The sequence below is a fragment of the Ovis canadensis genome, chromosome 15 (assembly GCF_042477335.2).
Source record: "Ovis canadensis isolate MfBH-ARS-UI-01 breed Bighorn chromosome 15, ARS-UI_OviCan_v2, whole genome shotgun sequence".
Taxonomy (NCBI): Eukaryota; Metazoa; Chordata; class Mammalia; order Artiodactyla; family Bovidae; genus Ovis; species Ovis canadensis.
This window is the reverse complement of record NC_091259.1, coordinates 37,875,566-37,901,221: the sequence shown is the minus strand read 5'-3', so window position 1 is coordinate 37,901,221 and position 25,656 is coordinate 37,875,566. Positions and strand designations below refer to the sequence as shown.

General features: G+C 52.4%; 1 long non-coding RNA gene across 1 annotated transcript; it reads right to left on the bottom strand.

The window, feature by feature from the left end:
- Nucleotides 1-8,373: 8,373 nt before the first annotated feature.
- Nucleotides 8,374-10,019, bottom strand: LOC138420743 (uncharacterized). The gene is made up of 2 exons (XR_011249297.1): nucleotides 9,743-10,019; nucleotides 8,374-8,968 (listed from the first exon to the last, which is right to left on the bottom strand). It is a non-coding gene; the product is annotated as an uncharacterized lncRNA (long non-coding RNA).
- Between the last annotated feature and the right edge of the window lie 15,637 nt (nucleotides 10,020-25,656).

Below are 25,656 nucleotides of genomic sequence, written 5' to 3'. Positions count from 1 at the left end.
TTCACTCACCCCAAAGACTTTAGGGCTCAGGTATAGTCTGAGAGTAGGGTGAGAGGTCAAGCGCAGACCGATTCTAGGGCTGAGGTTAGAAGTGAGGATAGTGTTTAAGATTCATCTCAAGGAAGGGATGAGGGTGGAACTGAACTTCAGATGTGTACTGGATTCCAGTCTGCATTCCAGTTAGAGTCCTAACTAAGGTGAACTCTAAACTGTACATTACGATCAGGTTATTGTTATTGGGTTAGGTTATTGTTAACAGTAATACATGAGCGAAAATTCATCTTAAAGTTAGGTGTGCCTGAAAGTTCTGGGACTTGCAGTAGGGGTCAGTGCTATGGCCCGGGGTTCTGGAGATGACAGACCTTGAGCAGCCAGCTAGAGAGCTGAGGCCAGCCAGGCTGTGTGTGCTAGATGAGATGTGAGGCCAGCACCATAGACAGCTCCAAGGACAGCACCTTGGGACACAGACACCTGAGACAGCCTAGTTGCCTTCCCCTACCATCCCTTCCATGACATCACAGCCTCTGAGCTGAGCCTCTGAGGGCCTGTGAGTGACCCCTGAGAAAGCCAAGATAGCACCATATCCTCCAGGGAGTTTGGGCCTCTCATCTTAAAGTCTTTGCCTTGCCTTCAGAATCATTCTCATCTCATCTATATCCCCTGGGCCTACAACCAAGATTCTAATTGGGAAATTTCTGGTTGAGGCCTTTACAAGATGATCGTTTTCCTAAAAATCAGAGTTTTTCAAATTCCACTCTTGACTGCCAGATTCACTCTGCTTTGTATGATGTAACTCTTGTTCCTCTGATCCTCCTTCCCCATGCGGAAATCAGGGAGATACCCAGGCCTGGTCCTCTCCTCTCTCTCCTCTCATCTTCCCCTCATCTCTTGAGCCTTGAGGAGCAGGATGGAAGACAGGTGAGGATCTCAGGATGGAGCACAGATGAGGCCCTCAGGCTGGTACTCAGGTGAAAACACACAGTACTGGGTGGACAGTCACCCAGAGGCAGTGCCCCCAGCCTTCCCTGGGGGACTGAGAGCTGCTCTTCCCAGATTGTCCACAGACACCCAGCACAAGCCAAGTAGACAGAGCAGGGACCTGCTGAAGCACACCAGCACTGAACAGGCTCAGCCCAGGCCCTGCGAGGTCTGAGAGAAGACTCCCAAGGTCTTCCCCTCAGGCTACCAACTCAGCCCCACAGAACGGGTGGAAGGTCACCAACATGCACTCAGCACCCACTGTATGCCAGGCTACCTGCATTATCTCATCCAATCATCAGACAAACCCAGTGTAGGTTTGTCGGTGTGACCATTCCCTTTCTACCCATGAGGAGACTGAAAGTGAAAAGTGAAAGTGTTAGTCGTGTCCAGCTCTTTGTGACCCCATGGACTGTAGTCCTCCAGGCTTCTCTGTCCATGGGATTCTCCAGGCAAGCATACTGGAGTAGGTCGTCATTTCCTTCTCCAGGGAATCTTCCTGACCCAGGAATTGAACCCAGGTCTCCTGCACTGCAGACAGATTCTTTATCATCTGAGCCAGCAGGGAGCATCTGAAGAGACTGAAGCTCACTAGCAAATAGCAGACCTGGGATTTGAACCTAGGTCTGTCTTGCCCTAAGTCTGCTGGCCCAGCTGTATTCTTTTCTCCACCACATCATGAACTCTGGTTATTAAAGTGGCCTTGAAATCAACCTGGGAGGTTCTCTCAGCCTTCCTATCAGATGACATCATCACGTCACTGTGGCCTGGATCATCACAGACATAGCCTTGTGTCCCCAGTGTCCTAAAGGCTGGGAAGAGGGGCCTTGTCCCCCTTGAGGGCCCGGAAGCCCCTGCAAGCTGCCTCCTGGAGGCCACGGGTCTGTGGGAGCCCAGCCAGTTCTGCAGTTGCTTCTGTTCCCTTCCCTCCGCTCCCCAGCCCGCCCTCCCCCCACCACAGGTCATCTGCAGGCAGAGCCTGAAATGACCCCCTAAGGAGGGGAGATGGGAGCATCTGCATCTTCAAGCCCCTGTGAGCCCTGGGGATCCGTCCACCCCACCCCTTGGAGGTCATAGGCGGGAGGAGGGGGATGTGGGGAAGCAGTAGGGACAAAGGTGTGCCTGGAGAGAGGAGGCACCAGCCTGGGGAGGCCCTGGGGAGCTGCGAGCCGAGCCTGGCTCCCCTCCTGTCCTTCTGTAGTAATTAACAGGCCTTTGTTCCTGTCCCCGATCGCGTCTGGCAGAGCCTTAATCATCCTCTTCCCTGCAATGAGCAGCCTTCTCATTAGGGCCTTAAGAACCTCTATTATAAACATGTAAATGGAACTCAACGAGGAGGGAAATATTTGACTGCTCCAATTTCCTTTGTGCTGCTGCCAGCTTTGGGCTGCGCACGCCTGCGATTTCACTGCTCAGCAGCCCGGCGCCAGCATGCTGCCCCCACCGCCCTGTCACACCGCTCCATCTTCTCCTATCGGAATTTAATTACCTTCGCTGGTGAATGTTTGGAGAACCTTTCTCCATCAATTGATTCTGAAGTCAGATTTTTATTCCAAGAGACTTAATGGCACTTGGGCTGTTGGGAGCCTGCGAACAGGTGGACCTGGGGCACAGGGAACTCTTTAACAACGAGGTTAGGAAGGGTCATCTCCGTTATTCCCCTGCCTCTGAGCAGGTTAATATCTCAGCCAGCCCAGCTAAACAGGAGTCTCTCTTCTTCAAGGTCTACAGAGAAGCGATTCCTGAGACTCCTGCTGGTCTGAGCTAGAAGTTCTTCCTGAATTCTGCCTGAACCTTTTTTCCTTTTCATTTTTGTCCTTGATGAAAATGGAAGAGCCATGTTAGACAGAAAGCCTGTCCACGGCCTGTGGGATAAGCTGACGGTATGTATGGTCAGCACCCCTCCCAGGGTCATGATGGCGCTCCCCATCACAGGCAGACCCAGTGCAGCTGTGGATGAAGGGCCCCCTTAGCACGGAGAGCCCGTCATGCTGAAGTCTTCATGTGCCTGAGTCCTTCATCCAGAGATATGGGAGATGCTTGTCCCTACCTGCCCTCCTCTGAATCCCTTTTCCAATCTAAACCTCCATTCTGTTCAGTCTTCAAAACACAAATCACTTCCCCTCCTCCACAAAGCTGTCCCACACCATTTCTCTCACCACCAACTTCAGAGTTTGTTCATACAATGATGTCACCGGTGTGATGGGTCCCTGTTGACCCTTAGCTGGTCACGTTTCCCCCATCTAGATAAATTACTCCAAAGTACTTCTCCTTTAGGGTGGAAACTGTCCACACAGATCTGAGCACAGTGCCTGGAACAGAGTAACATCAATAAAACAGACTCAGACAGAAATACCAATCTTACGGTTCAGTTCAGTTCAGTCGCTCAGTCACATCCGACTCTTTGCAACCCCATGGACTGCAGCACACCAGGCTTCTCTGTCCATCACCAACTTCCGGAGCTTCCTCAAACTCATGTCCGTCGAGCCGGTGATGCCATCCAACTATCCTCTGTCGTCCCCTTCTCCTCCTGGCTTCAATCTTTCCCAGCATCAGGGTCTTTTCCAGTGAGTCAGTTCTGTGCATCAGGTGGCCAAAGTGTTGGAGTGTCAGCTTCAGTATCAGTCCTTCCAATGAATATTCAGAACTGATTTCCTTTAGGATTGACTGCTTTGATTTCTTTGTAGTCCAAGGGACTCTCAAGAGTCTTCTCCCAATACCGCAGTTCAAAAGCATCAATTCTTGGGTGCTCAGCTTTCTTTATAGTCCAACTTTCACGTCCATACATGACTACTAGAAAGCTTCCATAAGCCTCTTATCCTTATTCGTCAGAGGGTGGACAGAATGAAAACCACAATCATAGAAAACTAATCAAACTGATCACATGAACCACAGCCTTGTCTAACTCAATGAAACCATGAGCTATGCCATGTAGGGCCACCCAGGACAGACAGGTCATGGTGGAGAGTTCTGACAAAACATGGTCCACTGGAGAAGGGAATGGCAAACCACTTCTGTAGTCTTGCCTGGAGAACCCCATGAACAGTCTTACGTTACCAAAGGAGCAAGGCAGGGAGAGATAAATTGAGAGTATGAAATTAACAGATACACACCAATGATAAAAAGAGAAAACTAGGTTGCTGGGGCTGGCTGGTAGGTAGTTTGGTAGGTTGGTACATAGGTTAGAGGATTGCCAATTAATGGGGTATGGGATGGGTTGCTGGAAAAGCAGTCTTGTTCGTTGATTGGCTGATCGGCCAATGAACTGATTTGCTGCGTTAGGGGAAGTGGGGAGAATGGGCATGTCAGTTGTTACCTTACTGCCTCTTAGCTTCAGATGACTCTTCAACACCTACACGGTGATCATGGCTGGACTCTGTGAATGTTTCTCCTTTACCAGCTGGCTCTCCATTAAGGTTTTTTTTTTTTATAATATTTTAAAATTTTATTCACTTATTTTTGGCAGCACTGGGTCTCCATTCCTAGCTGTGGCGAGCGGGGATTGGCCTCCAGTTGTGGTGCCGGGCCTGCTCACTGCAGTGGCCTCTCCTGTTGTGGAGCACAGACTCTAGAGCACGGGCTCAGTGGTTGTGGTGCCTGGGCTTAGTTGCTCCGCAGCACATGGGATCTTCCCAGATCAGGCATCGATCCCATGTACCCTGCATTGGCACGCAGATTTGCAACCCCTGGACCACCAGGGAAGTCCTCTGTTAAGCTTTGTTAGTAGCAAGAGCTGAGACTCTGCAGGAAGAAGGGGCTTCCCTTCCAGGCCCCTGCAGTGAGGCATCGACAGCGTACCTTCCCTGAGCACCCCCAAAGGCAGCTTCCCAGGGAGTTCTGCCAGCATGGCATCTCGCCACGTCTTCTGCCATCCAGGGGCCTCGCCGTGACCTCCCTTAGCCCGGTGGTGACATCATCAGCCCTGGTTTCGTGTAGGTGGGGGAGGCTCTTCCGGGTTTGTTCCTTCCTTTAACCTCTGCCTCAGCCCCAAAAGCAGTGGCCACTCCCGACATCTGCTATTCCCTTGTTTCTTTAGAGTAAGCAAATCAGTCTCCTATTAAAACAGACAGTAGGTAATCCTTAGTAAGTCAGCCCCTATTCCAGTTAATAATTCTCTATATCAAACCTTTCCTGTTCAATTACTGTGTAGCTTCTATCTTCAGATTGGACGGTGAGGTAATGGGTTGACTGGTGAGTTGGTTGATAGGCTAGTTAGTGGGGTGGTAGAATGGCAGAAGAGCAGCTTAGTTGGCAGACGAGTTGGAGGGCTTTCTGGTTAGTGGGTTGGTTGGCAGCTACTTAGAGGGTTGCTGGGGTGGTACAATGGCACCATGTACAGTAGGTGATGTGCTGGCTGCTGGTTCCCGGATTGGTTAGTGAGATGATGGCTTGATTGGCAAGTTGGCAGACTCTGGTGGCTGATGGGTTAGTTGGAGGGTTGGTGCTTTAGGACATGGGGTTAGCACCACGTCATAGGAAAGGACAAGACCAGCGGAAGCCCCTACAGTGAGACTCAGCCGCTATTTCTGCCCCACCCGCAAGGGCCCATCCTGCACCCCAAGCTGGAATCCTCACGGCCGTGCCATGCCTACCGGACCACGTCCACACACAGAAGCAGAGGCTGAGGATGGGGCATCCGAGGAACGTGGAGAATGGCCCGAGAGGACAAGCTCAGGCTGGCCCTTTACCACGCATGCCCCTGCAGTCCCTGACAAGGCCTCCGAGGGACCACCTGACTACCCAGCACCCATGGGCCCTTCCAGGAAAGGGATCAGAACTCCTTGTCCTTCAGGATGGATTTGTGCTTCTGCCCCATGAGATCTCCTGAGACACTGACCCCAAGCATGGACTTCTTTTAGGTGCTGGAGGACCCCCGACCCCAGCAGCCTGGGAGTCTCTGCTGTTTCTTCCTCTACCCTTCTGCCCACCAGGACCTCCGACCCCCGCCAGTCCCTGTTCACCCTCCATCCTCAGCGCTTCCTCTGCCCCACGATCCCCACCCACACCACCCCCCTCCCACCCCCGGCCTGGCCTTGAGGCTTGGACTGGAAATCAAGAGGCCTTGGTCCCTCCTCACCCTCCCTAGCCACTTCTCTGGACCTCACCCTGGTGACTCTTAGGTGGCCTGGCCCACACCCCAGCCAGAGACACCGAGACATTTCCAAACTGCAAATTTTGAGAATCAGAGAAAAGGAGATTTCAGAAGGAAATTGCTTTCTCCCCTGCTCAGCCCAGATGGGCTATTTTTTTACTTGTCTTTCCCCCCCGCCACTTACAATCTCAATAAAAAGTGAAATCATGTCTAAAGCTTTTCCCTGGGTTGGGGCCAGTCTGTAGCCCTCCTGAGCCTGGGAGGCACCAGAGAAGGCCATGCCCTGGGGGGCAGGGGGCAGGCACACCACTTCCAGTCCTGCGGACAGGCTCTACTGTAGACACCCACTACCCCTGAGCCCAGAGCCAAGCCCTGGGAGCCGCAGGAGGAGGGTGCATGGGGGCGCTACCTCACACTCGGACCTGCCACCACCCCTGCCAGCCCCCTTCCCTCCCTCCTGGCCTCAGGTCAGGAGCAAGGCATCTGATTCCTCACATCACTTCAAGACCAATGGCCACCTGAGCCAGGCTCTGCAAGCCAGTATCCAAGCCAGGAGGCCAAGGTCTTGCCCAGCTCGGAAAGTCACTTCCCCTCTCATGACCTCAGTCTTCTCCCCAAGAAGGGGCGCGGTGAACCCGGCACTGCCGGCTCAGAATTGAGGGCAGCCTCAATGCAGTGATGTGTGACCAGCGCCTTGCAAAGTGACAGCCTCCTGTTTCTCGACCACACAGGCCACGCTGCACACCACGCTGAGTGTCTTAAACACTTGGTCTTGTTTTGTGGTCAAAAGATCCCTAGAGGGATTTCCCTGGTGGTCCAGAGGCTAAGACTCCACACTCCCAATTCCTGGTCAGGAACTATTACTAGACCCCACGTCTGCAGCTAAGAGTTCACAAGGCACAACTAAAGAATCTGCATGTAGCAACTGAGACCCGGTGCAGCCAAACGAATAAAAATAAATATTGGAAGAAAAAAAAAAAAAGAAGCCCACATCTGGATCTGTTATCTCATCAAAAGAAAAAGAATCAAGGCTCAGAGAGGCTAGGGAGCTGCCCAAGGTCACACAGCAGACAAGGTGAGGCATTAGACCTCAAGTCCCTGTTCTTAACCTTCACAGAGTGTTGTCAGGCACTATTTTGTGTTTCTTCATTGGAGCTTTGGAAGAACTGTCATTCAAGAACTGTCATTCCAAGAAATAAGCAGAGAAGGAATTTTAGGCTATGCACGTAGGAAAGAGATATAGGGGTGGGAAGAACCTTCTAGACTGTGACAAATGATAATAATAGTGGCTACCACTTATGGAGTACTTACTGTATGCAGACATTCTGCTGAATTTTTAGGTAATCTTAATCTTTACAACAGCTCTGTGAGGAGCCTTATCCCCAGTGTGCAGATGCTAACACTGAGGCACAGAGAAGTTACTTAACTTATTTAGAGGTACGTGACTATTAGCAGTGACCTCTTACAGCCTCAGCAATGGCACCAAGGAAGTTGCTACCCGTACGGAGGCTCCCTTTCTGAGACCACAGGGTATGTTAGGGGGAGGAGGCTAAGGGTCAGAGTGAGACCTTCCAAACAAGAGCCCACAGTGAGGGTACCTTTGCCTCTGGTTTTCAGGCCAAAGTCCCCTTCTCTCTTGGTCACACCCCTGCCCAACCCCCAAAAGTCTAGTTAGTTGTTCAAAGCTGCAGTGATGGTGGGGGGAAGACGTGGTTCCAGACTGAGAGACACGGGCGCATCTGTGACCCACTGGCCAGCACCCCATCTTCCTCATCTTCCCCTGAATGACCCCACCTCTGGCCCTCTGTGCCAATTGCTCAAGCCCATCTATCCCTTCTCCTGTCCCCAAACTTCAGATGCAGAAGTCGCTCCAGCCCCGGTGATGGTAAGAGGGGGCCAAGGACAAATGGTCCATGATTTGATCCCCGAATGAGGCTGTGAAGCCCAAGACTGGCCAGCGAGGGCTGGGGAGGGGGCAGTTCATCAGGAGGCGACAGGCTGGTGACAAAATAGACCAGGGCCAAGTGGTCGCTGGGCTGTGGCTGAGCAGATCAGATTGACTCTTGAAGAGGGCCTGTCAGGAGGGCCGGCAGGCGGGACCCTCCTCCAGCACAGGAGGTTTGTGCTGCAGCTTCCTCCCTCTGGGGAACCCTCTGTCTCCTCTTGGCCCCCTCTCTCCAGGGAGAGCCAGCCCCACCCCACCCCACACACACACATATGCGCACTCATCCCTAAGCAGTCATCTATGTATGTCTTGCTGCCCAAAGATTCTGAAGTAGTTTACAAGAATGTGTACAATAAGATTTAACATATAAATGATTTATTTCATAAAAGCGAAAGAGTAGTGGGGCCCCATCTTCAGCCATGCCAGTGAGAAGGCAGGTCCAGAAGGGACTGAAGGAAGCAGGCAGCAAAGTCACCGAGCTAGAGGTGAAGGTGCCAGAGCCAGAGAGCCAGGGTGCAGAAGAGGGACCGGGAGGAGGCGCCGGCCAGCCACTGCCCGGTGTCCCGAGCCAGTCCACCAGACACCACGCAGACCTGGGATGAGCGTCCCTTTTCTGAATCTGAAAAGATTCAGAAACAAGATTCAGGGAGAAGAAAAGTAGAATAACGAAGAGAGATCAAGGGGTCAGTTTTAGTACTCAAAAATTCACAAACTTAGCTCCAGGCTTGGGGGCAGCCAAAGCAGAAAGGAAACCAGTGACAATCCCCCCAGGGACCCAGAAGGTGAATACTTAGCACTAGAAGACGAACGTGTCCACCCAATTTGCCATATTACCGTTCCCACAACACCTTGGATAGGCTGGCACACAGCAGGTTCTCCATACATACACGGAATAAATGCATGGCTGAACATCGGTTTCTCAACACAGGCTGACGTTTTCCCAGGGCGTAGGTCTAAGAGAAAAGTTACCCTCTGTGGGCCATCCTCGATGGGCCGCGGAACACTCTCGGGGGATTCATTCGCTCATTCACGCATCCGTTTACCCACTTATTGGTTCATCCATCCACTCGCTTACGTCATTTGCTCACTCCCACATTTGTCCATTTATGCACTCATTCACTCGCTCACACACTCATTCACTGAGACTCCACATTTATTGAGGCCTTCCTAGTGAGCACTACTCTGAGGTGAATCCGTGAACGAAATCTCAGTGTTTCCTGCCCTCGGGGAGCTTTCACTGTGTGAGCCGGAGCCAAAGGTATACAGTGAACGTGGATAACTGAGGAACCAGCATGCTTGACGCTGGGGGGAAAATTCAAAGTGCACTGGGTGGGGCTGAGTGACACTTCGGCAGAGGCCTGAAGGAGGTGACAGAGTGAGCCAGGAGGACACCTGGGAAAGAAAAGGAGGCCCCGGGGAGCCTGCCGGCCTGTGTGGTCCGGCGGCTGGCACAGGTGAGCCAGGCACGGCCAGGTGGGCTCACAGCTGCTGTTCTGAGCACAGACTGAAGGGGACACGGGAGGGAGTGGAGACCAGGTGGAGGGGCATGGCCAGGGTGGCAGCTGACAGTCAAAGAGGCTGGATTTCAGCAGTATTGGGGGGCTTAGGGGGCGGGCACTTATCAGGTATGGGTGGTGAGGAAAGGAGGGGAGTGGGATGCCCCACCTGGCCCTCATGGAGGGAGGGGGAATTTGGTGCCAGACACAGCAATTCCCCCAGGGGCTCACCTCAGCAGGCGTCCTCAACCCCAGTCCCAACCCAGAAATGCAGAGCTGGCCACCGGCCTGAGAAAGGACCACAGTCTGCCCAAAGGCCTCCTGAGAGTGACTGCTTCCATCCCGGCTCCACACTCTGCCAGGAACCCCCGGGCAGAGCGCAGCGCATTCCTCTGTGACCTCAAGTGGACGAGATGAGACGGGCTGGGGGCTGGCCAGAGGGATGTGTGCTCCTGAACAGCCGTGCTGCTTCCTTCATCCACCTGCCTAAGCCTGGGAGGTGGAAAAAAACCAATGACACCTGGTCTAGGAGGAAAATGAAGAAAGAACAGATGAAGCTAGAAATAGGAGCACTTGCCGTGTGCCAGGATCTGTGCCAGGCATGGCCCTCATCCCCCGTCCTGACAACCACCCAGCCAAACAGGGACAAGACCGTCATGCCAGCTGCAGTGCCCCTCCTCTCCCCCACACACCCCAGGACACGTCTCCCTCGACCCCATGGGACCCTGAGCCAGACGCTCCCTCCAGGCCTGGCCCCTCTGCCGGCGCCGCCTCTCCAGCTCACTTACTCAGAAGGGCTTCTTGTGCAGACTCTGGAGTCCACGATGGCACGGCGGGCAAGCTGAAGGCAGCATAGACATCTGTGATGACGCCCTGGGTCAGGCCAGCGTGGCCCAGCTCTCCGGGTCCTAGAGCCGGTGAGAAGCAGGGAGGAGGGAGCGGACGCTGGCAGACGAAGCAAGGATGAAATATTGATGCTCGCGTCCTGGTAAAGCAGAGAATGCCGCTTGTCCATGAATAAAAGATGGGCCGGAGGAGCAGGCCGGGCAGCAGATTAATTAATCTAAGTGAGCGCTCTGCCTTGTGCCATGGGGGAGGGGGCGGCGGAGTAAACAGCCCCGCAGGCCTGGGGCGGGGGCCAGCAGAAGTCCTCTGTGCCAGGCGGGCAGCTGTTTATAGCAAGGACACGAGCAGCACATCCACGCCAGGCCCAGATGGGCAGGGAGAGGGACAGAGGCAGCCAGACTGTCCAGCACCGGCCTGGCCTCTCTGCCCCACACCTGCGGGGGACCACGAGAGAAGGCAGCTTCCAGGGCAGGTGTGGGGTCTCTGAGGTTGGAAATGGGGAACTCCTTGGTCCTTTCCTGCTGCCTCCATTTCTTCCTCAGGGAAACTGTGTGAGAACCTGGATAAAAGAGGGGGGAAGGGAGGGAAAAGGTCAGAGCCAGGAGGTCTAAGATTTGGCAGAGAAAGTTGGGCCCAGGCTGGCATCACTCCGAGAGAGGAGGGCAGGGATGGAGGACCGTGAGGTCTAAGGCCTGGGGAAGGGTTGGATGGTGCTATAGCTGTAACCGCCCTTGGAAATGCTAAACCCAAGATCCCCACAGCTTCTTGCCTTCAACATAAGGTGGAAAATGTGTTCATGGAGAGAGGGGCTCACACCCTCTCTGAGGTGGCCACGGTGTGGCGGCGGTGGTTTTACCAAGGATGGCACTCACGACCTCCACTTGTATTTGTCTTCCTGTTTGCGGCTCTTGATAGCTTATGTTTCCTGAAGGTTACACCAGGACTTTGTGGGAAGGGTGGCAATGTCCTTCATTACAGTCCTCACCCCAGGGTCCTGCAGGAGAACGTTCCCTCCGGGATCTGAAGTGCCCTAGCGACACCCCCAGGAGGAGCTCCCCAGCCTGAGGGTGGCTCCTTCCCAGCCTGAGGGTGGCTCCTCCCCAACCTGAGGGTGGCTCCTCCGCCCCCACCAGCCTCAGTGGAACCAGGGTGCCTCTTGCTGGGGTCGTCACCCTGGTCTGCTCTGTGTCTGCAGATGGCAGGACTGTCCCTGGAACTGTTCCCTGGGCAATTCATCATGAGCTGCCCGCTGACTCCTCCTGTGCCTTGTCTCATATTTGTTATTTAAATTTTTTTTCACCTAGGTTTAGTCCTGTATCCTTCTGATCCCCATAGTGCCTCAAAGCTCTACACAGGCTCACCAGAGGCACATCACACAGAGGTTAGAGTAAGTGAATGAACAACAACGGTCCAGCCACCTGCCCTCAACCTGGTCTGATCTCCGTGTCTGGACCTCACACTCCCGCCTTTAAGACAGGAACTAGTCCTTACTGAGGGCACCTGAGTCAGCCCAGAACCAGGCAGGTGTTTTCCAAGCACCAAACCTTCCCCACCACAATGCAGGGCACATCTCTCCCATTGGACAGATGGTGAAACTGAGGCTCAGTTCTTGGCAAGGTCATCCCACTGGCAAGTGGCAGAGCCGGGAATGGGCCCTGATCTGAGCCTAAGGTCCTTGCTTGTGCCTCCACATGCTGATGGTGAGATGCAGCAGGAACGCAGAGCAGAGGGGACTTTGCTTCACCGAGGGCCCCCAACCTTTCCCTCCTCCTGCACCGCTCCCCCCCCCCGGTCCCCCTCCCCTGCAGCTGCTGAAGAGGGTGGGAGCTGGATGGAGCCCAAGTGTCAAGGCTCTGGAACTGTTGGACAGGTCCCATGGCCAAAAGCAGAGAGGAGACAGGTGGAGAAACCCCACCCCTCTCCCAGGACCCCCTGAATGAGTCCCCAGGGTCTAACCACATCCACCCAGCTGCCAGAGCCTGGCTGCCAGATCCTGACACCTCACCACCACCTGGGCCTGGAGCTGAGGTTGGACCAGGGCTGGTGATCCTAATCACACCGGAAATAATCACAGGTTCACAGGAATCTTGACAGGAGACGAAAAACTGGCAGAAGACTGGCCTGGGAGGCACATTCATTGTCACACTCATTTTACCAAGGAAACAGGGGCATCTAAGGGAGTGAATTTCTGGAGGGAAAAAAAAGTGGCTGGGAAGCCAGGAGCTTGCATTTCTGTGGTCACAGTGCCACCTGCTGGCAGTATCTGGCCTGGCTTGTAGGGGCTGTTCTTGTGCTTCAGGAGTAACTTCCAGATCACTGGCATTTTTTCATTCATTCACAGATATTTATTCAGCACCTACCATGTGACAGGCATTGTTTTAGGGGCTGAGTGAATAGCAGCGAACAAAACAGACTAAATTCCCTGCCCTTACAGTGCTTACATGCTAGTGGTGGAAAAAGTAAACAAGGCCAACACGTAAGTATTTAGTGTTCTCCAGTCACGTCCGACTCTTTGCGACCCCATGGACTGCAGTGCGCCAGGCTTCCCTGTCCATCACTATCTCCTGGAGTTCACTCAAACTCACGTCCACTGAGTTGGTGAAAATACACAGCATGCTAGAAGGGTGAGCACCAGGAGAAAAGCAAATTAAGAAGCAGGTAGGGAGTGCCCTGGAGATTACAATTTTAGATAGAGTGGTCAGACATGACCCTTCTGAGGCAGTAACATTTTGAGTAAAGTCTGGAAGGAGATGAGGAAAGAGCCATGTAGATTTCTGGGCACAAACATTCCAGACAAGTGCAGAGGCCACACTGAGCCTGCAGTGTCTGGGGAACAGAAGAGACCAGTGAGGATTAAGTAGAGTATGCGGAGAATGGTAGGAGGGGAGACCAGATTCTGCAGGAGCTGGGAGGCCATTGCAATGGCTGTGACCTCACGAAGTGGGCTTCATTGCAAGTGTTCAGCTTGGGAATGGCACGACCCAGTTTCGATTTTAAAAGGACCTCTGTGGGCCCTGTGTGGAGTCAAGGGTGGAAACAGAGACCCTGAGGAGGAAGCCATTGCAACCTCCAGCAGCAAGCGGCCCAGGAGTAGCTGAGACAGTGGGAGGGGTGGCAGGATTTGCTGGTGGGAGAGAGAGAAGCGCCATCTTTGACCCCAAGGTTCTGGCCTAAACTACAGAAAGAGTGGTATTGTCCTTACTGAGATGTGGGATTGGCCAGCTTGATGCGAGGAACTGGGAGCTTTGTTTGGAGCTTGTCCAGTCAGAATTGCCCATTAGACATCCAGGGATAAGTTGGTTTAGTGTCTTGAGCTCAAGGAAGAGTTCCTGCCTGGAGCTACAACAGAGTCATCAGCTCTTGCATAACATTGAAGTCACAAGACTAGAAGAGATCCGAGAGAATAGAAAGAAAAGTGAGGGGCCAAGGTCTGAGCCCTGAAGCCCTGGACTAATGAGGTCAGGAAGGTGCAGGGAAATGAAGAGGAGAAGGCGGTGAAGAGAAGGAGCCTGAACTCTAGACTCCTGGGGCCCAAGCCAAGAGAGAGGAAGGGGTGGGCTAATCCCCGAAAGGGCTGAGAAGGGTCTACTGGATTCAGAAAGGCAGGGGGCACTGATGACCTTGAGAAGAATGGTTCTGGAAATGGATGGAGACAAAGGGGTAAGTGCAAGAAAGAACGACAGGAGAGAAACTGGGGACAAGGGGAGACCATTCTCTTGTGGTCTTTTGTTGTAAAAGGGAGGAGAGAGATGGGAAGGTAGCTGGAGTTTTTTAAGGTGGGAAAGAATAAGAACCTGCTTGAACGCTAGCAGGGGTGACCGGGGCAGAGAAGAAGCCTGTTGCAGGAGACATAGGGAAGAATTATGGGAGCATTGCTTTCCAACAGGTGAGAAGGGATGATATCTGGTTGTTCATCCCACTGAGGTACCACTTCACACCAGCTAGGGCGGCTAAGACCCAAAAGACAGTAATGAGTATCAGTGAGGATGTATGTAAGCAGCTCTGTGTGGGAAACTTCCCTCAGCAGGAAGCCCTCTGTCTTGTCATTTAGCAAAACTATATTGTAACTAACTTTTAAAAAACTATTTTGGCTGCACTACGCAGCATGTGGAATCTTAGTTCCCCAATCAGAGATTAAACCCATGCCCTTTGCATTGGAAGTACTGAGTCAAGCCCCTGTAACTAACTTTTAAACCAAGCACCCCTACGCTCTACTCATTTGCAACCCAAGAAGACCTTTCAGATCTTTGAGTCACTCTACGCCTTGCCTAACTTATTGGTTCTTTCTGTAGATCAAAGAAGAAGAAATGAAGAGTAAGTAATTAACAGATGACAAGATCTCTTCCCTGGCTTTCCCTTCAGTGATCTCCCGAACAAACTGTGGGACAAAATTGTGTGAACACAATAACACTAGAGAAAGACCCCAAGGACCTGACAAGCCTGCACACAGTGGGGAATGGTGACGACTCTGACCCCCAATCAACGATTATCTAGATTACTTCCCTGTCTCCCTTTAACAGCTTTTATGGCCAAGCAGAATCCTTGAAGGTGTTTTGGGGGGGGGGTGTTCAGTCCACCATCTCCCCAGATCACTGGCATTCTGATTAAAGGCAATTTTTTTCATCTGTGAGTATTGATTCTGTAAGCAGTGAGCAACAGAACAGATCCAATTTGATAACATGTGGAGAAATTAAAATTATTGTACATGGTTGGTGGGAATATAAAGTGGTGCAGCTGCTTTGAAAACAGTTTGGCAATTCCTGAAAAAAGTTACATGTGGGTGATTCTAGTTAATAAAACTGTATTATATATTCAGAAGTTGCTTAGAGAGTTGATCATAAAAGTTCTTATCATAAGAGAAGAAATTTCATAACAGCGCTTGGTGATGGATGTTAACTAGACTTGTTGTGGTGATTATTTCCCAATATGTACAGTATTGAATCACTATGTCATATACTTGAAACTAACTAATGATATATATCAATTATATCTCAATAAAAAACAATTTTAAGTTAAACACAGAGCTACCATATGACCCAACAATCCCAGCTATGTATAACAAGAGAAATAAAGACATATGGCCACACAAAAATGAATACACCAAAGCTCATAGCAGCATTGTTCATAATAGCCGAAAAGTGGAAACCCAAATGTCCATCAACTAGTGAGCAAATAAACAAAGTATGGTACATCCATACAGTGGAATATTATTCGGTCATAAAAAGGAATGAAGTACCAATACATGCCTAACATGGATGAACCTCGACAACCTTATGCTCAGTGAAAAAAGCCAGACATCAAAGCCACAGATTGTATGATTTCTGACTCTATAACAGTCTATATTTCCGTCTAGAACAGTCTATTTCTGGCTCTATAATCAGTCTGGCTCTATAACTGGTGAATTTATGGACACAAGACTTTTCCATAAAACAGATTAGTTGTTACCAGGGGGCTGGAGCAGGGTAGGGTAGAGTGGGCAGTGACTGCTAATTGGCATGGAATTTATCTGGAGGTGATGAAAATGTTCTGGAATTAGGTAGTGGTGATGGTTGCATATCCACTCTGTGGATATGCTAAAAATATATATATAAGCATTGAACTCACACTTTAAAAGGGTGAAGGTTTTGTTTTGTGATTTTTTTTTCTCAATCATAGGTTTTTAAAAAACAGATCTTGTTGTGCAGAGTGGAAGGGCTGCCTTGGCCACAGAAAAGAGGCAGAGGACTCGGGCACTCGTGCAGGTGGGTGGATGGGTGTAGTGGTAGGCAACCATGGACATTCTCCCGTTGTGGCATTTAGTTTCTCAGTGAGACAGGAGGTGAGGTCATCAGCTGACAGTGAGGGGGTGAGCTCCAGGAAGAGCCAAGGGGTTAAATGAAGAGCGAGGGAAAATGAGTGCACTCAGGACATCGCAGGGCAGTGCTGAGGTCCAGGTGAGGGAGGCAGAGGAGCAGTATGGGTGCTGGGAAGACCGGGCAGCCCCGGCAGTTTGAGAGTGTGGGGACCTGAGTCGGGGCCCCGTGCTCCCCACATAACATGGCTCTCCAGGTCCCTGAACACACAGGCACACACATGGAGGTCTGTACCATCAAACCCTAAAGATGCTCACCCATCAGGCTTCATGATTTTCAATCTGTGTCTCTCACACCCCGGGACTCATCCCTCTTCGGAAATCTAGCCTCAGAGACACTCGCACTTGGACACAAGATATACGTACAGGATCTCTGCAGCAGCTTTGTTAGTAATAGTAAAAGATTGGAAACAGCCCGAATGTCCATTACTGGGGAAATGGTCAAATAAATTTTGGTCCATCTATGCTATGAAAGCTCTGCAGCAGTAGACGCTGGAGGAGCCTGTGTGTTTGACAGGAAAGGATGCAAAGAGGCAACATTGTTACGTGGGGAAACAGTTGCACAACAATGAGTGTAATATTATGTAATTTTCTTTCCTTTTTTTAAAAACAAAAGCGGTATTTATAAGTGTATACATAGGTTATTAAAAGATATAAAAGATCCAGAAAGGATGCAATTTACATTGTTAATGGTGTGTAATCTTGAGGGGTAGGTTTTGGGAAAAGAGTTGAGGAAGGTTTCAGGGATCGAAAGGATTTTAGAGGGGGCATAGATGCTTTTGTAATTTAAAAGGAAAAAATCTGGGACTACCCTGGTGGTCCAATGGCCAACACTCCACACTCCGAATGCAGGAGTTCAATTCCTGGTCAGGGAACTAGAATCCATGGACCACGACTAAGGATCCCTCAGGCCCCAACAAAGACTGATGATCCCACGTGCTGAAACTATGACCCAGAACAGCCAAACAAATAAATAAAAATGTCCAAAACAAGTCAAAATAGAAAGGAAAGAACAGCCGTGCCCTCCACCCTATCCCTGACTCCATTCTCGCTCTGGGCCAGAGAGTGCTGGGAGGCCAGTGACCCCCAGTCCAGTCAACTATGCCCCGCTTGCCCCTGGAGGCAGACACCGGGCCTGGCCAGAGCACAGTGGGTCCAGGCCAGCCCTCCCTCTGCCCGGCCACCCCACCTCCAGCTCCCAGCCTCCCCCTGCTTCCCCACGCCACGCAACTGTTCCTCACCCCCCCACCCCCTCCCACCCCCCCACCCCCTCCCACCCCCCCCACCCCCTCCCACTCCCCCCACCCCCTCCCACCCCCCCCACCCCACCCCCAACCCCCGCACAACTGTCCCCCCCCCCAGCTACTTCCCCCGGGGCCAGGTACAAAAGGCCAGGGGAGAAGCTGCCACGATGATAACACCAGGCACTTACATAGCACTCAACTGTGTACACAGGCTCTGTTCTAAACACGTCATAAATGAACTCCCAACAACCCCTCGTGTTCCATACGCTGATATTACTGTTTTCACTTTGTAGCAGATTTTCAAACACAAACCAGAAGAATGAGGAAAGACTAAGTCCCTTGCCCCAGGTGCTATGGCCCACTGACCTGAGAGAGACGCCCCCTGGCAGGAACCCATGGTCCAGGCCAGCCTCCTCCTCCGGCTTCCCTCCCCGACTGCTGCAGGTCTGTGAGCAGGCTGTCAGGAAGCACTCACCAGGTTTGTTGAATTAATTGCTCTGTCCTCCCATCCCCCACTCCACCGTGGCCATAGGCTGTGCTTTTCCTTCTGGGCCTTGTGCGTGTGTGCGTGTGTGTGTGTGTGTATGTCGCTCAGTTGTTTCCAACTCTTTGTGAAGCCATAGACTATAGTCTACGAGGCTCCTCTGTCCATGGGATTTCCCAGGCAAGAATACTGGAGTGAGTTGCCATGCCCTTCTCCAGGGGATCTTCCCGAGCCAGGGATCAAACCTGGGTCTCATGCATTGCAGGCAGATACTTTTACCACTGGTTTCCTCATCTATAAAGTGAAGGGATGCATTCAATGGCATCCGACACCACTTCAGGACCAGAATTAAGGTAAAGCCAGTGCTCATCCCAGCAGGGTGACTGTCAGTGGTGGGACGTGAGGGTCAGGGTGGGAGGTAGGAGCACTTCCTGGACGCCAGCCCTCCTGGGCCTTCAGAAGCTGGGAACGTGGTCTCACCCACCCACAAGCATAGGCACGTCACCCGGTGTTGCCCAGTCGACATGGCTCCAGAGAACGGCAGCCCACACCCTGCTCCATGGGCTCCACAGGGGACACCCTGCCCAGCTCCGTAGAAGGTGAGGAGCTGCTGTCTCCGAGTCAAAAGCCTGGCACCCAGGCAGCCCGCCAGGGTGGAGAAGAGCGAGGGGCACGCGAGCCGGTCTGGAACTCACAGACGTTGGGGAGGGGATCGAGCCGTCTCCAGTCTCCTGTCGCCCTCCAGCCGGCAAGCGCCAGGACGACGACAACCTGGGGGACAGAGAGCCGTGGAGGGAGGCGGGAGGGGCCCCGGCACTGCTGTGTGCAGGCGCCTTGGCACATCCACTCATAGCGCCCCGCAGGAACGGGCCGCCTCATTCCTCAACTGAGGAGCCTGAGGCCCAGAGAGGTCAACTCCCGGGTCCAAACCCCACGCCCCTCCTCCTTCCATCACTCCTGAGTGAGCCAGGATCCTGAGCGGGGACTCGGATGCAGCAGCCGGCCCTGTCCACCCCAACCCTGGGCTTCCAGCCTCAGCCTGGATCTGAGTGGCCTCAGATATGTGATCCAATGGGTCCTGGGCTAGTTTCCACCAGTGGATTCACTGTCAGCACCTGAGCCCCCACCCAGTACATCCCCCCAAAACTCCCACTGCCCCTCATCATTTGTAACTGCTCCGTACTTCTTAACAGAACCTCCCATTCCCATCACTCAGGGTCACAGAACCAGACAACGGCAGGCCTCAGCCCTCACAAGAGGTCCAGGTAGACCATCACAAATAAACATGGGACTTCCCTGGGGGTCCAGTGGTTAAGAACCTGCCTGCCAAAGCAGGAGAAATAGGTTGATCTGTGGTCCAGGAAGATCCCACATACTACAGAGCGACTAAGCCTGTGCACCACAGCTGCTGAGCCTGTGCTCCAGAGCCTGTTCCACAACTAGAGAAAGCCCACACAGCAACGGAGACCCAGCGCAGCGAAAAATAAATAAGCTCTTTTTTTTTTTTTGATGTAATAAACTGGGAAAGGAGGGTGGCTCTGCTTCCTCCATACACAAAAGGTAAATCTCTGAGTGTTTCCTTTTCCCTTCCCTGGGACAGAGTTTTAAGCTCTCCAGGGAATAGCTGGGCCTTGACACTCTCGCAAGGTACCAGGGAGGTCTATGTCCCAGGGACAACTCCAGGCTACAGGTGAGAACCCCAAGTGAGCTCTCCCTCTGCCCACTCATGCCATACAACCACACTGAGACACGGCCACTCGGTCTACAAAGTGCCCCTGGTGCCCCCTCCTCTGCCCATCCACCCTAGTCCTCGGCTGCCCACAGGTGGCCCCATCCCCATAGTGCCAACTCAGGGGACTCAACAGACACCTGACGGCGATCAGCCCTTCCCCACCGCCTGCCTGGAGCCTGCTCCTGGGCCAGAAGCCAGACAGATTTTCCTGGAACTTCTGTGGCCTCCGGCACCAACATACAGAGAAACCTGGGGGAAGAAAGGTCAGAATAGAAACAGGCAGAACAAGTAGGGGCTGTGGGGAGGAGAGAGGTACCGTGTGGATCATCCCTGCCTGCTTCCCTCAGCCCTGTCTCTGCCACTTGCTGCTTCCTGCCCAGGCACATGAAAGCTCCTACCCACCCCTCCCTAGAACAGACACACAAGTCAGGGAGGCAGAACTGCATCCAGGTTACATTAAACCAGGTAGAGGATGGTACCTTGGCACAGAGGAGGGCCTCATCTCAGACACTGTGAATCCAGGACTTCCTAAAGGAAGTGCTTTTGAACGCCTCAAGGGAAAGACTGCTCCAAGGAAAAAGAGTTTGTGCAAAGGCCCTGAGGCCACAGAAAGTGTGGTGAGGACTGAGGAGAGCAGGAAGGCTCTGCACACAGCTGGCAGCTAGAGCAGCCTTGCTCCACACTGGCAGCCGGCGGCTTGCTTGTTCTGCTTCTTAGACATCCGCAGGAATGCACAGAGCCTCCCACTGGCCCCATGAGCATATTTTGGAAAATCTCTTGTCACAGTCTTCAGCCCAGCCCAAGACTCCTCTGACCTCCGGCATCCTCTCTGAGGCCACTGCTGGTTGGGGCCTTGGCCCTCATCCCTCCAGGAGTTCCTGACTCATCGTGGAAAAAGCTAAAAATCCCAGTCTTCTCAAGAATCAATCTGGCTCTGGGGGGAGGGCAGCCGTGACCCCAGCTCCAGGACACACAAGCAGTGGAGGGGGGCAGGGAGCAAGTCAGAGACAGGAGAAGACGCAGAAACACAGACACAGAGAGTGGTGGGGAGAGAGACGGGAGGTGCTGATCACAGCCGCAGAGACGGCAGCCCAAGGGAGCAGGAGAGATACACTGCAGGCAGCGACGGCTCACAGAAGCCAGAAACAAAGGGACACTCTTAGGTACACAGGACAAGCTGCCAAAGACAGCCAAGGAGCACAAAGTCAGCTGATCAGCTGATCTGGAGGCAGCCTATGGGCCTCAGAAGAGGTTGGGGGGGGGGGGGTGTCGGAAGGCAGCTCCCAACTCCGGGATGGGTCCACTGACTGCAGTTGCAGAATAGACCATGAGGGGGCGGTATTGCTCCAGCCACTGCCCTTCAGCCAGGAGTCTGGCCTCCCCAAAGACAAAGGCAAACTCCTTTCATCAGAAGCAGCACACAGGGGCCCAGGCTCACTGAAGGGGTAAGAGACACGGATGAGGGAACCCAGAGCATCCACCCCTGGCCTGGAGACCCCGCCCATCCCAGCATCTCCTCAGACCTGCCTCTTCCCTCCACATTCCCCATCACCAGCTTCATTCTACCTTTCCTGTCTCCTGCCTTGCAGGCCCAGAGGGCAGAGCCAGGAGGTGCTGGCCAACTTCTCCGCCCTTTCTGTAAAGGATATGACAGCCGCTATGTCTGAGGACCAGCCTTGGATCCTGCCACAGGAACCGGTCCCTTCCTTTACATCTTCCCTTGAAGGCTCTTGGATTCAGAGCATCCCTCACAAAAGCACAGAGGTCTTGGCTGAGCCAACACTTTCCAGCAGACTGCAGTGCTGAAAACACAACCGCAAGCTTGGGCCACATTAATAGAACATACTGTCCAGTGGAGGACAGCAGTCAGCAGCGATGAAGTCCAGGCCTCTGGTCACTTCTCTTGAAGGGATGTCAGTAAACCAACGTGACCCAGGAGGAAGACCACTGTGAAAACATGCTACAAATTCAAGGCCCATCAGGGAGCACCAACACCATGTCAAACACTTGATATATTAAGTGTTATATGTTAAGTGACATATTAAGTTTATTATATCTTTACAGCAACTTGCATCATCATATCCACTTTACAGACAGGAAAACTCAGGAAAGCTCTTCTTCCAATGACTATCTTGTGTGTGTGTGTGAGTGTGAATGTGAGTGTGCTCAGTCGTGTGTAACTCTTTGCAACCCCACGGACTGTAGCCTGCCAGGCTCCTCTGTCCATGGGATTTCCCAGGCAAGAATACTGGAGTGGTTGCCATTTCCTCCTCCAGGGGATCTTCCCGACCCAGGGATCAAACCCTCAACTCGTGCGTCTCCTATGTCTCCATCATTAGCAGACAGATTCTTTACCACCAGCACCCCTATCCTATAGGTGTGGTATTTCTCAAAGCTCCATTTCCGGTCTCTCTTCTCCTTCATACATATTTCCTGAGTGGTCACATCTGATCCCATGACCTAGACTTTGTTCTCAAGTCGTTTGCCAAGATCATTCTCCCAGATTCCAGATCAGTCTATCCACCGGCCTTCTCATCTCCTCCTGGATGTCTTCAGGGACCTAGCCTTCCTTGTGCCCAGCGCTGACTCCTGGTCTTCGTGGTCTGTTCTCCTGAGTCCAGCCCTGTAGGGCAGCCAAGCTTCCTGCCTCAGTGGGCCAGCAGAGGGTGTCTACAGGTCAGCCAAGGCCTTGTGGGGGCGGGGGAGGCTCACGCTGGAGTACTGCTGAGCACCAGTGAGCATTGCAGTCCCTTTCCTCCTCTTCAGCCCCTCCCACCCCAGGGTCCTCCTTCTGTCGCTGCGGTCTCTCTTCCCTTTAACTCTGGGAAATGGAAAACGGCCCTGCGAGTGAGGGGTGGAAGGGGATTTTGAGCACAAGCGGGAGAGGGGGAAGGAAACACACGCACAGGGAAACACTGGACCCTTTGTTGGAGCGATTCTGCCCCACAGCCATCCAGGGCTGGGGTTTGGCTCAGCAGGAGCAGCAAAAGGGCAAAGTGGTAAGAGAATTTACAGTGACCAAATTGTTGCGCATCGCTCAGTCATGTCTGATTCTCTGCGACCCCACGGACTGCAGCACGCCAGGCTCCCCTATCCTTCACTGTCTCCTGGAGTTTGCTCAGACTCGTGGCAATTGAGTCAGTGATGCCATCCAACCGTCTCATCCTCTGCCGTCCCCTTCTCCTCCTGCCCAGTGAGCAAGAGGATGATAGAAATAATGTCATCCAAGCAGACTAGAAGGGAAAATGAAGATAAGGGAGAACTGAGGAGACAGAAGTTCTAATGACATTAAAAAAAAAAAAACAAACCCTCTTGTGGAAGGAGTTGATAGCAGGCCAGATGGGGTGGCTGCAAGGTCACATAGTCTTAGTACAGAAGGGCTTGAAGGGAGAGGGAGGGAGCAGGGCGGGGCTAGTTGAGCCTGGGCAAGAATGGGGGCCGTTCCCACTGGAGATCCTGGATGCTCTGGGTTTTCCCAGGCCACTGCCCCAGTCAGAAGAGGCAGGGAGGGGCCAGGATAGAACAAAGCTGGCTGATGGGAGGGGCCCAGGGGACTGGAGACCTCTGGCATCATGACAGCCCCTCAGGTTCAGGATCTAGGAGCCTGAGTCAGGAAGTGGAGGGGGCTGGGCTGTCTGGTCCGGGAGCAGGCTGTTGCAGACCCAGCTGTGGGTAAGAGAGAGACAGAGGTTGAGACCAGTCAGTTTTCCTGGGGAGGGTCTGGGTCACTTAACACAGCAAGTGTCAGAGAGTCGGGAGGGAGAAGGGCCAGGCGTGGATGGGAGGTGGGGGTCCAGACTCCACACGGGGCAACCTCCCAGGTGGATGTCAGGGGAGGGGCCCTCCAGGATGAATCACATGGGTGTAGCGGGTGCCCTTTCTGCAGGAATGCTTTCTCAAGTCATTCAAAGGCACGTGCAGCCTCAGAGATGTTAGCAGCCACTGGCTGAATATTTGGATACTGTGTCCAATCTAGAACCTGTGGGGAGCGTTCGGTTGTCTTCCTGCTGCATCTGCCAAGGCCCAAGGGAAGGTGCTGCCAGGAACGGGTGTGGCAAATTTTCCCAGCTTGATCCCTCTTCCTTGTCACTGAGCACCTCCCCTTAAAGTCCCCTGGTCCAGAATTATTTGTGAGCTCTGCTGTTTGCAGCATCACTGACTCAGTGGACATGAGTTTGATCAAACTCTGGGAGATAGTGAAGGACAGGGAAGCCTGGCATGCTGCAGTCCACGGGATTGCCAAGTCAGACATGACTTAGCAACAGAACATCAGCCGTACGCCTGACACCAGGTGGAGTGCTGGGAGTACACAGGCAAGTAAACAATAGCTCTTGTCCTTGAGATGCTCACGGTCCTAGAAGGTAGGCCTTCCATCTTCTCACCTGGCACCGACCAGGCGGGAGACAGCGTAGGTGCTCCCAGTCTTTGCACAAGCGGTTCCCCTTGCTTGGAATACCCTGCCCTCCCCACCCCCACTCCCTCACATCCCTCCCACACATCTCACCTGCTTGATCAGCTCCTCTGCGAGTAACATCAGCTTTGATGTCCCTCGATCTGGGAAGACCTCCTGGAATGCCCAGTTATGAGTGCCACCTCCCCACTCCCACTCCCCCACCGACCTCCCCTGCCTTAGCTGAAGTTGTGAAGATGTGGTGCAGTTGTGGTTTGACGGTGTGACCTCCAGAGTCAGAGTCCAGAGGTGGCCTTCGAATCCTGGTGTCTTCCCTGACCAGCTGAGGGTGCCTGGGTAACTTACTTGACTTCTATAAGTGTCAGTTTCCCCATCTGTTAGATGGAGTCGGGGGAGGGATTTGTTTTGGTTTTTCTTCTATTTTTTTCAGCTTTTTTTTTTTTTCAATTAAGATTTTTCTGATGTGGACCATTTTTAGTCTTTATTGAATTTGTTATGATATTTTATGTCTTGGCTGCAAAGCATGTGGGATCCTAGCTCCCTGACCAGGGCTTGAACCTGCACCCCCTGCAATGGATGGCAAAGTCTTAACCCCTGGACCACCAGGGAAGTGCCCGTTTTTCAGCTTTCTTGAGCTGTAATTGACATAGAACAGTGCTTAAGTTTAAGGTGTACAACATGTGGATTGCGTGCTAATATGTCACCAGAGGTTCACTAGCACGGCTTAGCTAACATGCTTTCCTGTCACATAATTACCATTTCTTTTTTGTGGTCTGAACATTTCAGATCTACTTTCTTAGCACATTTAAGTGTATAATACAGTATTGGCTACAATCCCCTTGGGGCACATTATTGTTGTTTAGTTGCCCTGTCAGTTCTGACTCCGTGACCCCCGTGGACTACAGCACGCCAGGCTTCCCTGTCCCTCACTATCTCCTGAAGTTTGCCCAAATTCATGTCCGTTGCATCGGTGATGCCATCCAGCCATCTCATCCTCTAATGCCCTCTTCTCTTTCTGCCCTCAATCTTTCCCAGCATCAGGGACTTTTCCAATGAGTCAGCTGTTCATATCAGGTAACCAAAATACTAGAGCTTCAGCATCAGTCCTTCCAGTGAGTAGCCAGGGTTGATTTCCCTTACGATTGACTGGTTGGATCTCCTTGCTGTCCAAGGGACTCTCAGGAGTCTTCTCCAGCACCACAGTTCAAAGGCATCAACTCTTTGGCCATCTGCCTTCTTTATGGTCCAGCTCTCACATCTATACATGACCACTGGGAAGACCATCTAATGTAATGCTCTACATTAGATCCCCCAAATTTATGTATCCTCTTTTTGCAATTTTTGAGCTATAACTGACCCCCTAACTTTATATCAGTTTCAGGTATACAATGTAATGATTCAATATTTGTGTATATTGTGAAATGGTCACCACCACAGGTCTAGTTAACATCCATTACCACACAAAGTTCTAAGTTGTTTTTTCTTCGAATGGGAACTTTTAACTTGCACTCTCTTAGCAATTGTGAAATATACAAAGAGGTGTTATTACCTAGAGTCACCATGCTGTACTTACACCC